Source organism: Engystomops pustulosus, chromosome 9, assembly GCF_040894005.1.
Source record: "Engystomops pustulosus chromosome 9, aEngPut4.maternal, whole genome shotgun sequence".
NCBI lineage: Eukaryota > Metazoa > Chordata > Amphibia > Anura > Leptodactylidae > Engystomops > Engystomops pustulosus.
In genome coordinates this window covers 63,235,812-63,248,321 of record NC_092419.1, presented here as the reverse complement: position 1 = coordinate 63,248,321, position 12,510 = coordinate 63,235,812, and the positions used below count along the sequence as shown (strand labels likewise).

The 12,510-nt window shown below is 45.1% G+C and overlaps 19 pseudogenes; all 19 read right to left on the bottom strand.

Annotated features, from left to right (window-relative positions):
- Positions 1 to 796: 796 nt before the first annotated feature.
- LOC140079169 (5S ribosomal RNA) lies at positions 797 to 915 on the bottom strand (annotated as a pseudogene).
- Positions 916 to 985: 70 nt separating this feature from the next.
- On the bottom strand, positions 986 to 1,104 carry LOC140089207 (5S ribosomal RNA; annotated as a pseudogene).
- A 448-nt stretch (positions 1,105 to 1,552) lies between these two features.
- LOC140095903 (5S ribosomal RNA) lies at positions 1,553 to 1,671 on the bottom strand (annotated as a pseudogene).
- A 69-nt stretch (positions 1,672 to 1,740) lies between these two features.
- LOC140083704 (5S ribosomal RNA) lies at positions 1,741 to 1,859 on the bottom strand (annotated as a pseudogene).
- A 2,148-nt stretch (positions 1,860 to 4,007) lies between these two features.
- Positions 4,008 to 4,126, bottom strand: LOC140097432 (5S ribosomal RNA; annotated as a pseudogene).
- A 70-nt stretch (positions 4,127 to 4,196) lies between these two features.
- On the bottom strand, positions 4,197 to 4,315 carry LOC140083239 (5S ribosomal RNA; annotated as a pseudogene).
- A 69-nt stretch (positions 4,316 to 4,384) lies between these two features.
- Positions 4,385 to 4,503, bottom strand: LOC140092135 (5S ribosomal RNA; annotated as a pseudogene).
- Positions 4,504 to 4,762: 259 nt separating this feature from the next.
- On the bottom strand, positions 4,763 to 4,881 carry LOC140089119 (5S ribosomal RNA; annotated as a pseudogene).
- Positions 4,882 to 4,951: 70 nt separating this feature from the next.
- Positions 4,952 to 5,070, bottom strand: LOC140083371 (5S ribosomal RNA; annotated as a pseudogene).
- Positions 5,071 to 6,274: 1,204 nt separating this feature from the next.
- LOC140093596 (5S ribosomal RNA) lies at positions 6,275 to 6,393 on the bottom strand (annotated as a pseudogene).
- A 259-nt stretch (positions 6,394 to 6,652) lies between these two features.
- Positions 6,653 to 6,771, bottom strand: LOC140082903 (5S ribosomal RNA; annotated as a pseudogene).
- An 825-nt stretch (positions 6,772 to 7,596) lies between these two features.
- On the bottom strand, positions 7,597 to 7,715 carry LOC140097431 (5S ribosomal RNA; annotated as a pseudogene).
- Positions 7,716 to 7,785: 70 nt separating this feature from the next.
- LOC140083238 (5S ribosomal RNA) lies at positions 7,786 to 7,904 on the bottom strand (annotated as a pseudogene).
- A 69-nt stretch (positions 7,905 to 7,973) lies between these two features.
- Positions 7,974 to 8,092, bottom strand: LOC140092134 (5S ribosomal RNA; annotated as a pseudogene).
- Positions 8,093 to 8,351: 259 nt separating this feature from the next.
- Positions 8,352 to 8,470, bottom strand: LOC140089118 (5S ribosomal RNA; annotated as a pseudogene).
- A 71-nt stretch (positions 8,471 to 8,541) lies between these two features.
- Positions 8,542 to 8,659, bottom strand: LOC140098196 (5S ribosomal RNA; annotated as a pseudogene).
- A 1,582-nt stretch (positions 8,660 to 10,241) lies between these two features.
- On the bottom strand, positions 10,242 to 10,360 carry LOC140082902 (5S ribosomal RNA; annotated as a pseudogene).
- A 1,770-nt stretch (positions 10,361 to 12,130) lies between these two features.
- Positions 12,131 to 12,249, bottom strand: LOC140079167 (5S ribosomal RNA; annotated as a pseudogene).
- A 70-nt stretch (positions 12,250 to 12,319) lies between these two features.
- LOC140096458 (5S ribosomal RNA) lies at positions 12,320 to 12,438 on the bottom strand (annotated as a pseudogene).
- Positions 12,439 to 12,510: the final 72 nt, after the last annotated feature.

Below are 12,510 nucleotides of genomic sequence, written 5' to 3'. Positions count from 1 at the left end.
CTATCTCATAGAGAAACTAACACAATTTTCAGGTTCAAAAAGGTCACCAGAACTTGGGATTCCAAGCCAGTCTCCCATGCTGGTACTTGCCAAGCCTTAAGCTGCATCGCTGCTGCGATCTGACAAGAGCACGCACATTCAGCTTAGAATGGCCGTTGACAGCAGCTGTTCAATTTGAACCTTCTTTTACTATCTTATAGAGAAACTAACACAATTTTCAGGTTCAAAAAGGGCAACGGAACTTGGGATTCCCAGCCAGTCTCCCATGCTGGTACTTGCCAAGCCTTATGCTGCATTGCTGCTGCGATCTGGCGAGAGCAGGCACATTCAGCTTAGAATGGCCGTTGACAGCAGTTGTTCAATTTGAACCTTCTTCTACTATCTTATATAGAAACTAACACAATTTTCAGGTTCAAAAAGGTCACCAGAACTTGGGATTCCAAGCCAGTCTCCCATGCTGGTACTTGCCAAGCCTTAAGCTGCATTGCTGCTGCAATCTGACAAGAGCAGGCACATTCAGCTTAGAATGGCCGTTGACAGCAGCTGTTCAATTTGAACCTTCTTTTGCTATCTCATAGAGAAACTAACACAATTTTCAGGTTCAAAAAGGTCACCAGAACTTGGGAATCCAAGCCAGTCTCCCATGCTGGTACTTGCCAAGCCTTAAGCTGCATCGCTGCTGCGATCTGACAAGAGCACGCACATTCAGCTTAGAATGGCCGTTGACAGCAGCTGTTCAATTTGAACCTTCTTTTACTATCTCATAGAGAAACTAACACATTTTCAGGTTCAAAAAGGTCAACAGAACTTGGGATTCCCAGCCAGTCTCCCATGCTGGTACTTGCCAAGCCTTAAGCTGCATTGCTGCTGCGATCTGACGAGAGCAGGCACATTCAGCTTAGAATGGCCGTTGACAGCAGCTGTTCAATTTGAACCTTCTTTTACTATCTCATAGAGAAACTAACACAATTTTCAGGTTCAAAAAGGTCAACGGAACTTGGGATTCCCAGCCAGTCTCCCATGCTGGTACTTGCCAAGCCTTAAACTGCATTGCTGCTGCGATCTGACGAGAGCAGGCACATTCAGCTTAGAATTGCCGTTGACAGCAGCTGTTCAATTTGAACCTTCTTTTACTATCTCATAGAGAAACTAACACAATTTTCAGGTTCAAAAAGGTCAACAGAACTTGGGATTCCCAGCCAGTCTCCCATGCTGGTACTTGCCAAGCCTTAAGCTGCATTGCTGCTGCGATCTGAAAAGAGCACACACATTCAGCTTAGAATGGCCGTTGACAGCAGTTGTTCAATTTGAACCTTCTTCTACTATCTCATAGAGAAACTAACACAATTTTCAGGTTCAAAAAGGTCACCAGAACTTGGAATTCCCAGCCAGTCTCCCATGCTGGTACTTGCCAAGCCTTAAGCTGCATCGCTGCTGCGATCTGAGAAGAGCACGCACATTCAGCTTAGAATTGCCGTTGACAGCAGCTTTTCAATTTGAACCTTCTTTTACTATCTCATACAGAAACTAACACAATTTTCAGGTTCAATAAGGTCAACGGAACTTGGGATTCCCAGCCAGTCTCCCATGCTGGTACTTGCCAAGCCTTAAGCTGCATCGCTGCTGCGATCTGACAAGAGCACGCACATTCAGCTTAGAATGGCCGTTGACAGCAGCTGTTCAATTTGAACCTTCTTTTACTATCTCATAGAGAAACTAACACATTTTCAGGTTCAAAAAGGTCAACAGAACTTGGGATTCCCAGCCAGTCTCCCATGCTGGTACTTGCCAAGCCTTAAGCTGCATTGCTGCTGCGATCTGACGAGAGCAGGCACATTCAGCTTAGAATGGCCATTGACAGCAGCTGTTCAATTTGAACCTTCTTTTACTATCTCATAGAGAAACTAACACAATTTTCAGGTTCAAAAAAGTCACCAGAACTTGGGATTCCCAGCCAGTCTCCCATGCTGGTACTTGCCAAGCCTTAAGCTGCATTGCTGCTGCGATCTGACAAGAGCAGGCACATTCAGCTTAGAATGGCCATTGACAGCAGCATTTAAAATTGAACCTTCTTTTACTATCTCATAGAGAAACCAAAACAATTTTCAAGTTCAAAAACGTCAACAGAACTTGGGATTCCCAGCCAGTCTCCCATGCTGGAACTTGCCACGCCTTAAGCTGCATTGCTGCTGCGATCTGACGAGAGCAGGCACATTCAGCTTAGAATGGCCGTTGACAGCAGCTGTTCAATTTGAACCTTCTTTTACTATCTCATAGAGAAACTAACACAATTTTCAGGTTCAAAAAGGGCAACGGAACTTGGGATTCCCAGCCAGTCTCCCATGCTGGTACTTGCCAAGCCTTAAGCTGCATTGCTGCTGCGATCTGGCGAGAGCAGGCACATTCAGCTTAGAATGGCCATTGACAGCAGTTGTTCAATTTGAACCTTCTTCTACTATCTTATATAGAAACTAACACAATTTTCAGGTTCAAAAAGGTCACCAGAACTTGGGATTCCAAGCCAGTCTCCCATGCTGGTACTTGCCAAGCCTTAAGCTGCATTGCTGCTGCAATCTGACAAGAGCAGGCACATTCAGCTTAGAATGGCCGTTGACAGCAGCTGTTCAATTTGAACCTTCTTTTGCTATCTCATAGAGAAACTAACACAATTTTCAGGTTCAAAAAGGTCACCAGAACTTGGGATTCCAAGCCAGTCTCCCATGCTGGTACTTGCCAAGCCTTAAGCTGCATCACTGCTGCGATCTGACAAGAGCACGCACATTCAGCTTAGAATGGCTGTTGACAGCAGCTGTTCAATTTGAACCTTCTTTTACTATCTCATAGAGAAACTAACACAATTTTCAGGTTCAAAAAGGGCAACGGAACTTGGGATTCCCAGCCAGTCTCCCATGCTGGTACTTGCCAAGCCTTAAGCTGCATTGCTGCTGCGATCTGGCGAGAGCAGGCACATTCAGCTTAGAATGGCCATTGACAGCAGTTGTTCAATTTGAACCTTCTTCTACTATCTTATATAGAAACTAACACAATTTTCAGGTTCAAAAAGGTCACCAGAACTTGGGATTCCAAGCCAGTCTCCCATGCTGGTACTTGCCAAGCCTTAAGCTGCATTGCTGCTGCAATCTGACAAGAGCAGGCACATTCAGCTTAGAATGGCCGTTGACAGCAGCTGTTCAATTTGAACCTTCTTTTGCTATCTCATAGAGAAACTCACACAATTTTCAGGTTCAAAAAGGTCACCAGAACTTGGGATTCCAAGCCAGTCTCCCATGCTGGTACTTGCGAAGCCTTAAGCTGCATCGCTGCTGCGATCTGACAAGAGCACGCACATTCAGCTTAGAATGGCCGTTGACAGCAGCTGTTCAATTTGAACCTTCTTTTACTATCTCATAGAGAAACTAACACAATTTTCAGGTTCAAAAAGGGCAACGGAACTTGGGATTCCAAGCCAGTCTCCCATGCTGGTACTTGCCAAGCCTTATGCTGCATTGCTGCTGCGATCTGGCGAGAGCAGGCACATGCAGCTTAGAATGGCCGTTGACAGCAGTGGTTCAATTTGAACCTTCTTCTACTATCTTATATAGAAACTAACACAATTTTCAGGTTCAAAAAGGTCACCAGAACTTGGGATTCCAAGCCAGTCTCCCATGCTGGTACTTGCCAAGCCTTAAGCTGCATTGCTGCTGCAATCTGACAAGAGCAGGCACATTCAGCTTAGAATGGCCGTTGACAGCAGCTGTTCAATTTGAACCTTCTTTTGCTATCTCATAGAGAAACTAACACAATTTTCAGGTTCAAAAAGGTCACCAGAACTTGGGATTCCAAGCCAGTCTCCCATGCTGGTACTTGCCAAGCCTTAAGCTGCTTCGCTGCTGCGATCTGACAAGAGCACGCACATTCAGCTTAGAATGGCCGTTGACAGCAGCTGTTCAATTTGAACCTTCTTTTACTATCTCATAGAGAAACTAACACATTTTCAGGTTCAAAAAGGTCAACAGAACTTGGGATTCCCAGCCAGTCTCCCATGCTGGTACTTGCAAAGCCTTAAACTGCATTGCTGCTGCGATCTGACGAGAGCAGGCACATTCAGCTTAGAATGGCCGTTGACAGCAGCTGTTCAATTTGAACCTTCTTTTACTATCTCATAGAGAAACTAACACAATTTTCAGGTTCAAAAAGGTCAACGGAACTTGGGATTCCCAGCCAGTCTCCCATGCTGGTACTTGCCAAGCCTTAAACTGCATTGCTGCTGCGATCTGACGAGAGCAGGCACATTCAGCTTAGAATGGCCGTTGACAGCAGCTGTTCAATTTGAACCTTCTTTTACTATCTCATAGAGAAACTAACACATTTTGAGGTTCAAAAAGGTCAACGGAACTTGGAATTCCCAGCCAGTCTCCCATGCTGGTACTTGCCAAGCCTTAAGCTGCATTGCTGCTGCAATCTGACGAGAGCAGGCACATTCAGCTTAGAATTGCCGTTGACAGCAGCTGTTCAATTTGAACCTTCTTTTACTATCTCATAGAGAAACTAACACAATTTTCAGGTTCAAAAAGGTCAACAGAACTTGGGATTCCCAGCCAGTCTCCCATGCTGGTACGTGCCAAGCCTTAAGCTGCATCGCTGCTGCGATCTGAAAAGAGCACACACATTCAGCTTAGAATGGCCGTTGACAGCAGTTGTTCAATTTGAACCTTCTTCTACTATCTCATACAGAAACTAACACAATTTTCAGGTTCAAAAAGGTCAACAGAACTTGGGATTCCCAGCCAGTCTCCCATGCTGGTACTTGCCAAGCCTTAAGCTGCATTGCTGCTGCGATCTGACGAGAGCAGGCACATTCAGATTAGAATGGCCGTTGACAGCAGCTGTTCAATTTGAACCTTCTTTTACTATCTCATAGAGAAACTAACACAATTTTCAGGTTCAAAAAGGTCAACGGAACTTGGGATTCCCAGCCAGTCTCCCATGCTGGTACTTCCCAAGCCTTAAGCTGCATTGCTGCTGCGATCTGACGAGAGCAGGCACATTCAGCTTAGAATGGCCGTTGACAGCAGCTGTTCAATTTGAACCTTCTTTTACTATCTCATAGAGAAACTAACACAATTTTCAGGTTCAAAAAAGTCACCAGAACTTGGGATTCCCAGCCAGTCTCCCATGCTGGTACTTGCCAAGCCTTAAGCTGCATTGCTGCTGCGATCTGACAAGAGCAGGCACATTCAGCTTAGAATGGCCATTGACAGCAGCATTTCAAATTGAACCTTCTTTTACTATCTCATAGAGAAACCAAAACAATTTTCAAGTTCAAAAACGTCAACAGAACTTGGGATTCCCAGCCAGTCTCCCATGCTGGAACTTGCCACGCCTTAAGCTGCATCGCTGCTGCGATCTGACAAGAGCACGCACATTCAGCTTAGAATGGCCGTTGACAGCAGCTGTTCAATTTGAACCTTCTTTTACTATCTCATAGAGAAACTAACACAATTTTCAGGTTCAAAAAGGGCAACGGAACTTGGGATTCCCAGCCAGTCTCCCATGCTGGTACTTGCCAAGCCTTAAGCTGCATTGCTGCTGCGATCTGGCGAGAGCAGGCACATTCAGCTTAGAATGGCCATTGACAGCAGTTGTTCAATTTGAACCTTCTTCTACTATCTTATATAGAAACTAACACAATTTTCAGGTTCAAAAAGGTCACCAGAACTTGGGATTCCAAGCCAGTCTCCCATGCTGGTACTTGCCAAGCCTTAAGCTGCATTGCTGCTGCAATCTGACAAGAGCAGGCACATTCAGCTTAGAATGGCCATTGACAGCAGCTGTTCAATTTGAACCTTCTTTTGCTATCTCATAGAGAAACTAACACAATTTTCAGGTTCAAAAAGGTCACCAGAACTTGGGATTCCAAGCCAGTCTCCCATGCTGGTACTTGCCAAGCCTTAAGCTGCATCGCTGCTGCGATCTGACAAGAGCACGCACATTCAGCTTAGAATGGCTGTTGACAGCAGCTGTTCAATTTGAACCTTCTTTTACTATCTCATAGAGAAACTAACACAATTTTCAGGTTCAAAAAGGGCAACGGAACTTGGGATTCCCAGCCAGTCTCCCATGCTGGTACTTGCCAAGCCTTAAGCTGCATTGCTGCTGCGATCTGGCGAGAGCAGGCACATTCAGCTTAAAATGGCCGTTGACAGCAGCTGTTCAATTTGAACCTTCTTTTACTATCTCATAGAGAAACTAACACAATTTTCAGGTTCAAAACGGTCAACGGAACTTGGGATTCCCAGCCAGTCTCCCATGCTGGTACTTGCCAAGCCTTAAGCTGCATTGCTGCTGCAATCTGACGAGAGCAGGCACATTCAGCTTAGAATTGCCGTTGACAGCAGCTGTTCAATTTGAACCTTTTTTTACTATCTCATAGAGAAACTAACACAATTTTCAGGTTCAAAAAGGTCAACAGAACTTGGGATTCCCAGCCAGTCTCCCATGCTGGTACTTGCCAAGCCTTAAGCTGCATCGCTGCTGCGATCTGAAAAGAGCACACACATTCAGCTTAGAATGGCCGTTGACAGCAGTTGTTCAATTTGAACCTTCTTCTACTATCTCATAGAGAAACTAACACAATTTTCAGGTTCAAAATGGTCAACAGAACTTGGGATTCCCAGGCAGTCTCCCATGCTGGTACTTGCCAAGCCTTAAGCTGCATTGCTGCTGCAATCTGACGAGAGCAGGCACATTCAGCTTAGAATGGCCGTTGACAGCAGCTGTTCAATTTGAACCTTCTTTTGCTATCTCATAGAGAAACTAACACAATTTTCAGGTTCAAAAAGGTCACCAGAACTTGGGATTCCAAGCCAGTCTCCCATGCTGGTACTTGCCAAGCCTTAAGCTGCATCGCTGCTGCGATCTGACAAGAGCACGCACATTCAGCTTAGAATGGCCGTTGACAGCAGCTGTTCAATTTGAACCTTCTTTTACTATCTCATAGAGAAACTAACACAATTTTCAGGTTCAAAAAGGGCAACGGAACTTGGGATTCCAAGCCAGTCTCCCATGCTGGTACTTGCCAAGCCTTATGCTGCATTGCTGCTGCGATCTGGCGAGAGCAGGCACATGCAGCTTAGAATGGCCGTTGACAGCAGTGGTTCAATTTGAACCTTCTTCTACTATCTTATATAGAAACTAACACAATTTTCAGGTTCAAAAAGGTCACCAGAACTTGGGATTCCAAGCCAGTCTCCCATGCTGGTACTTGCCAAGCCTTAAGCTGCATTGCTGCTGCAATCTGACAAGAGCAGGCACATTCAGCTTAGAATGGCCGTTGACAGCAGCTGTTCAATTTGAACCTTCTTTTGCTATCTCATAGAGAAACTAACACAATTTTCAGGTTCAAAAAGGTCACCAGAACTTGGGATTCCAAGCCAGTCTCCCATGCTGGTACTTGCCAAGCCTTAAGCTGCTTCGCTGCTGCGATCTGACAAGAGCACGCACATTCAGCTTAGAATGGCCGTTGACAGCAGCTGTTCAATTTGAACCTTCTTTTACTATCTCATAGAGAAACTAACACATTTTCAGGTTCAAAAAGGTCAACAGAACTTGGGATTCCCAGCCAGTCTCCCATGCTGGTACTTGCAAAGCCTTAAACTGCATTGCTGCTGCGATCTGACGAGAGCAGGCACATTCAGCTTAGAATGGCCGTTGACAGCAGCTGTTCAATTTGAACCTTCTTTTACTATCTCATAGAGAAACTAACACAATTTTCAGGTTCAAAAAGGTCAACGGAACTTGGGATTCCCAGCCAGTCTCCCATGCTGGTACTTGCCAAGCCTTAAACTGCATTGCTGCTGCGATCTGACGAGAGCAGGCACATTCAGCTTAGAATGGCCGTTGACAGCAGCTGTTCAATTTGAACCTTCTTTTACTATCTCATAGAGAAACTAACACATTTTGAGGTTCAAAAAGGTCAACGGAACTTGGAATTCCCAGCCAGTCTCCCATGCTGGTACTTGCCAAGCCTTAAGCTGCATTGCTGCTGCAATCTGACGAGAGCAGGCACATTCAGCTTAGAATTGCCGTTGACAGCAGCTGTTCAATTTGAACCTTCTTTTACTATCTCATAGAGAAACTAACACAATTTTCAGGTTCAAAAAGGTCAACAGAACTTGGGATTCCCAGCCAGTCTCCCATGCTGGTACGTGCCAAGCCTTAAGCTGCATCGCTGCTGCGATCTGAAAAGAGCACACACATTCAGCTTAGAATGGCCGTTGACAGCAGTTGTTCAATTTGAACCTTCTTCTACTATCTCATACAGAAACTAACACAATTTTCAGGTTCAAAAAGGTCAACAGAACTTGGGATTCCCAGCCAGTCTCCCATGCTGGTACTTGCCAAGCCTTAAGCTGCATTGCTGCTGCGATCTGACGAGAGCAGGCACATTCAGATTAGAATGGCCGTTGACAGCAGCTGTTCAATTTGAACCTTCTTTTACTATCTCATAGAGAAACTAACACAATTTTCAGGTTCAAAAAGGTCAACGGAACTTGGGATTCCCAGCCAGTCTCCCATGCTGGTACTTCCCAAGCCTTAAGCTGCATTGCTGCTGCGATCTGACGAGAGCAGGCACATTCAGCTTAGAATGGCCGTTGACAGCAGCTGTTCAATTTGAACCTTCTTTTACTATCTCATAGAGAAACTAACACAATTTTCAGGTTCAAAAAAGTCACCAGAACTTGGGATTCACAGCCAGTCTCCCATGCTGGTACTTGCCAAGCCTTAAGCTGCATTGCTGCTGCGATCTGACAAGAGCAGGCACATTCAGCTTAGAATGGCCATTGACAGCAGCATTTCAAATTGAACCTTCTTTTACTATCTCATAGAGAAACCAAAACAATTTTCAAGTTCAAAAACGTCAACAGAACTTGGGATTCCCAGCCAGTCTCCCATGCTGGAACTTGCCACGCCTTAAGCTGCATCGCTGCTGCGATCTGACAAGAGCACGCACATTCAGCTTAGAATGGCCGTTGACAGCAGCTGTTCAATTTGAACCTTCTTTTACTATCTCATAGAGAAACTAACACAATTTTCAGGTTCAAAAAGGGCAACGGAACTTGGGATTCCCAGCCAGTCTCCCATGCTGGTACTTGCCAAGCCTTAAGCTGCATTGCTGCTGCGATCTGGCGAGAGCAGGCACATTCAGCTTAGAATGGCCATTGACAGCAGTTGTTCAATTTGAACCTTCTTCTACTATCTTATATAGAAACTAACACAATTTTCAGGTTCAAAAAGGTCACCAGAACTTGGGATTCCAAGCCAGTCTCCCATGCTGGTACTTGCCAAGCCTTAAGCTGCATTGCTGCTGCAATCTGACAAGAGCAGGCACATTCAGCTTAGAATGGCCATTGACAGCAGCTGTTCAATTTGAACCTTCTTTTGCTATCTCATAGAGAAACTAACACAATTTTCAGGTTCAAAAAGGTCACCAGAACTTGGGATTCCAAGCCAGTCTCCCATGCTGGTACTTGCCAAGCCTTAAGCTGCATCGCTGCTGCGATCTGACAAGAGCACGCACATTCAGCTTAGAATGGCTGTTGACAGCAGCTGTTCAATTTGAACCTTCTTTTACTATCTCATAGAGAAACTAACACAATTTTCAGGTTCAAAAAGGGCAACGGAACTTGGGATTCCCAGCCAGTCTCCCATGCTGGTACTTGCCAAGCCTTAAGCTGCATTGCTGCTGCGATCTGGCGAGAGCAGGCACATTCAGCTTAAAATGGCCGTTGACAGCAGCTGTTCAATTTGAACCTTCTTTTACTATCTCATAGAGAAACTAACACAATTTTCAGGTTCAAAACGGTCAACGGAACTTGGGATTCCCAGCCAGTCTCCCATGCTGGTACTTGCCAAGCCTTAAGCTGCATTGCTGCTGCAATCTGACGAGAGCAGGCACATTCAGCTTAGAATTGCCGTTGACAGCAGCTGTTCAATTTGAACCTTTTTTTACTATCTCATAGAGAAACTAACACAATTTTCAGGTTCAAAAAGGTCAACAGAACTTGGGATTCCCAGCCAGTCTCCCATGCTGGTACTTGCCAAGCCTTAAGCTGCATCGCTGCTGCGATCTGAAAAGAGCACACACATTCAGCTTAGAATGGCCGTTGACAGCAGTTGTTCAATTTGAACCTTCTTCTACTATCTCATAGAGAAACTAACACAATTTTCAGGTTCAAAATGGTCAACAGAACTTGGGATTCCCAGGCAGTCTCCCATGCTGGTACTTGCCAAGCCTTAAGCTGCATTGCTGCTGCAATCTGACGAGAGCAGGCACATTCAGCTTAGAATGGCCGTTGACAGCAGCTGTTCAATTTGAACCTTCTTTTGCTATCTCATAGAGAAACTAACACAATTTTCAGGTTCAAAAAGGTCACCAGAACTTGGGATTCCAAGCCAGTCTCCCATGCTGGTACTTGCCAAGCCTTAAGCTGCATCGCTGCTGCGATCTGACAAGAGCACGCACATTCAGCTTAGAATGGCCGTTGACAGCAGCTGTTCAATTTGAACCTTCTTTTACTATCTCATAGAGAAACTAACACAATTTTCAGGTTCAAAAAGGGCAACGGAACTTGGGATTCCCAGCCAGTCTCCCATGCTGGTACTTGCCAAGCCTTAAGCTGCATTGCTGCTGCGATCTGACAAGAGCAGGCACATTCAGCTTAGAATGGCCATTGACAGCAGCATTTCAAATTGAACCTTCTTTTACTATCTCATAGAGAAACCAAAACAATTTTCAAGTTCAAAAACGTCAACAGAACTTAGGATTCCCAGCCAGTCTCTCATGCTGGAACTTGCCACGCCTTAAGCTGCATCGCTGCTGCGATCTGACAAGAGCACGCACATTCAGCTTAGAATGGCCGTTGACAGCAGCTGTTCAATTTGAACCTTCTTTTACTATCTCATAGAGAAACTAACACAATTTTCAGGTTCAAAAAGGGCAACGGAACTTGGGATTCCCAGCCAGTCTCCCATGCTGGTACTTGCCAAGCCTTAAGCTGCATTGCTGCTGCGATCTGGCGAGAGCAGGCACATTCAGCTTAGAATGGCCATTGACAGCAGTTGTTCAATTTGAACCTTCTTCTACTATCTTATATAGAAACTAACACAATTTTCAGGTTCAAAAAGGTCACCAGAACTTGGGATTCCAAGCCAGTCTCCCATGCTGGTACTTGCCAAGCCTTAAGCTGCATTGCTGCTGCAATCTGACAAGAGCAGGCACATTCAGCTTAGAATGGCCGTTGACAGCAGCTGTTCAATTTGAACCTTCTTTTACTATCTCATAGAGAAACTAACACAATTTTCAGGTTCAAAAAGGTCACCAGAACTTGGGATTCCAAGCCAGTCTCCCATGCTGGTACTTGCCAAGCCTTAAGCTGCATCGCTGCTGCGATCTGACAAGAGCACGCACATTCAGCATAGAATGGCCGTTGACAGCAGCTGTTCAATTTGAACCTTCTTTTACTATCTCATAGAGAAACTAACACAATTTTCAGGTTCAAAAAGGGCAACGGAACTTGGGATTCCCAGCCAGTCTCCCATGCTGGTACTTGCCAAGCCTTATGCTGCATTGCTGCTGCGATCTGGCGAGAGCAGGCACATTCAGCTTAGAATGGCCGTTGACAGCAGTTGTTCAATTTGAACCTTCTTCTACTATCTTATATAGAAACTAACACAATTTTCAGGTTCAAAAAGGACACCAGAACTTGGGATTCCAAGCCAGTCTCCCATGCTGGTACTTGCCAAGCCTTAAGCTGCATTGCTGCTGCAATCTGACAAGAGCAGGCACATTCAGCTTAGAATGGCCGTTGACAGCAGCTGTTCAATTTGAACCTTCTTTTGCTATCTCATAGAGAAACTAACACAATTTTCAGGTTCAAAAAGGTCACTAGAACTTGGGATTCCAAGCCAGTCTCCCATGCTGGTACTTGCCAAGCCTTAAGCTGCATCGCTGCTGCGATCTGACAAGAGCACGCACATTCAGCTTAGAATGGCCGTTGACAGCAGCTGTTCAATTTGAACCTTCTTTTACTATCTCATAGAGAAACTAACACATTTTCAGGTTCAAAAAGGTCAACAGAACTTGGGATTCCCAGCCAGTCTCCCATGCTGGTACTTGCCAAGCCTTAAGCTGCATTGCTGCTGCGATCTGACGAGAGCAGGCACATTCAGCTTAGAATGGCCGTTGACAGCAAATGTTCAATTTGAACCTTCTTTTACTATCTCATAGAGAAACTAACACAATTTTCAGGTTCAAAAAGGTCAACGGAACTTGGGATTCCCAGCCAGTCTCCCATGCTGGTACTTGCCAAGCCTTAAACTGCATTGCTGCTGCAATCTGACGAGAGCAGGCACATTCAGCTTAGAATTGCCGTTGACAGCAGCTGTTCAATTTGAACCTTCTTTTACTATCTCATAGAGAAACTAACACAATTTTCAGGTTCAAAAAGG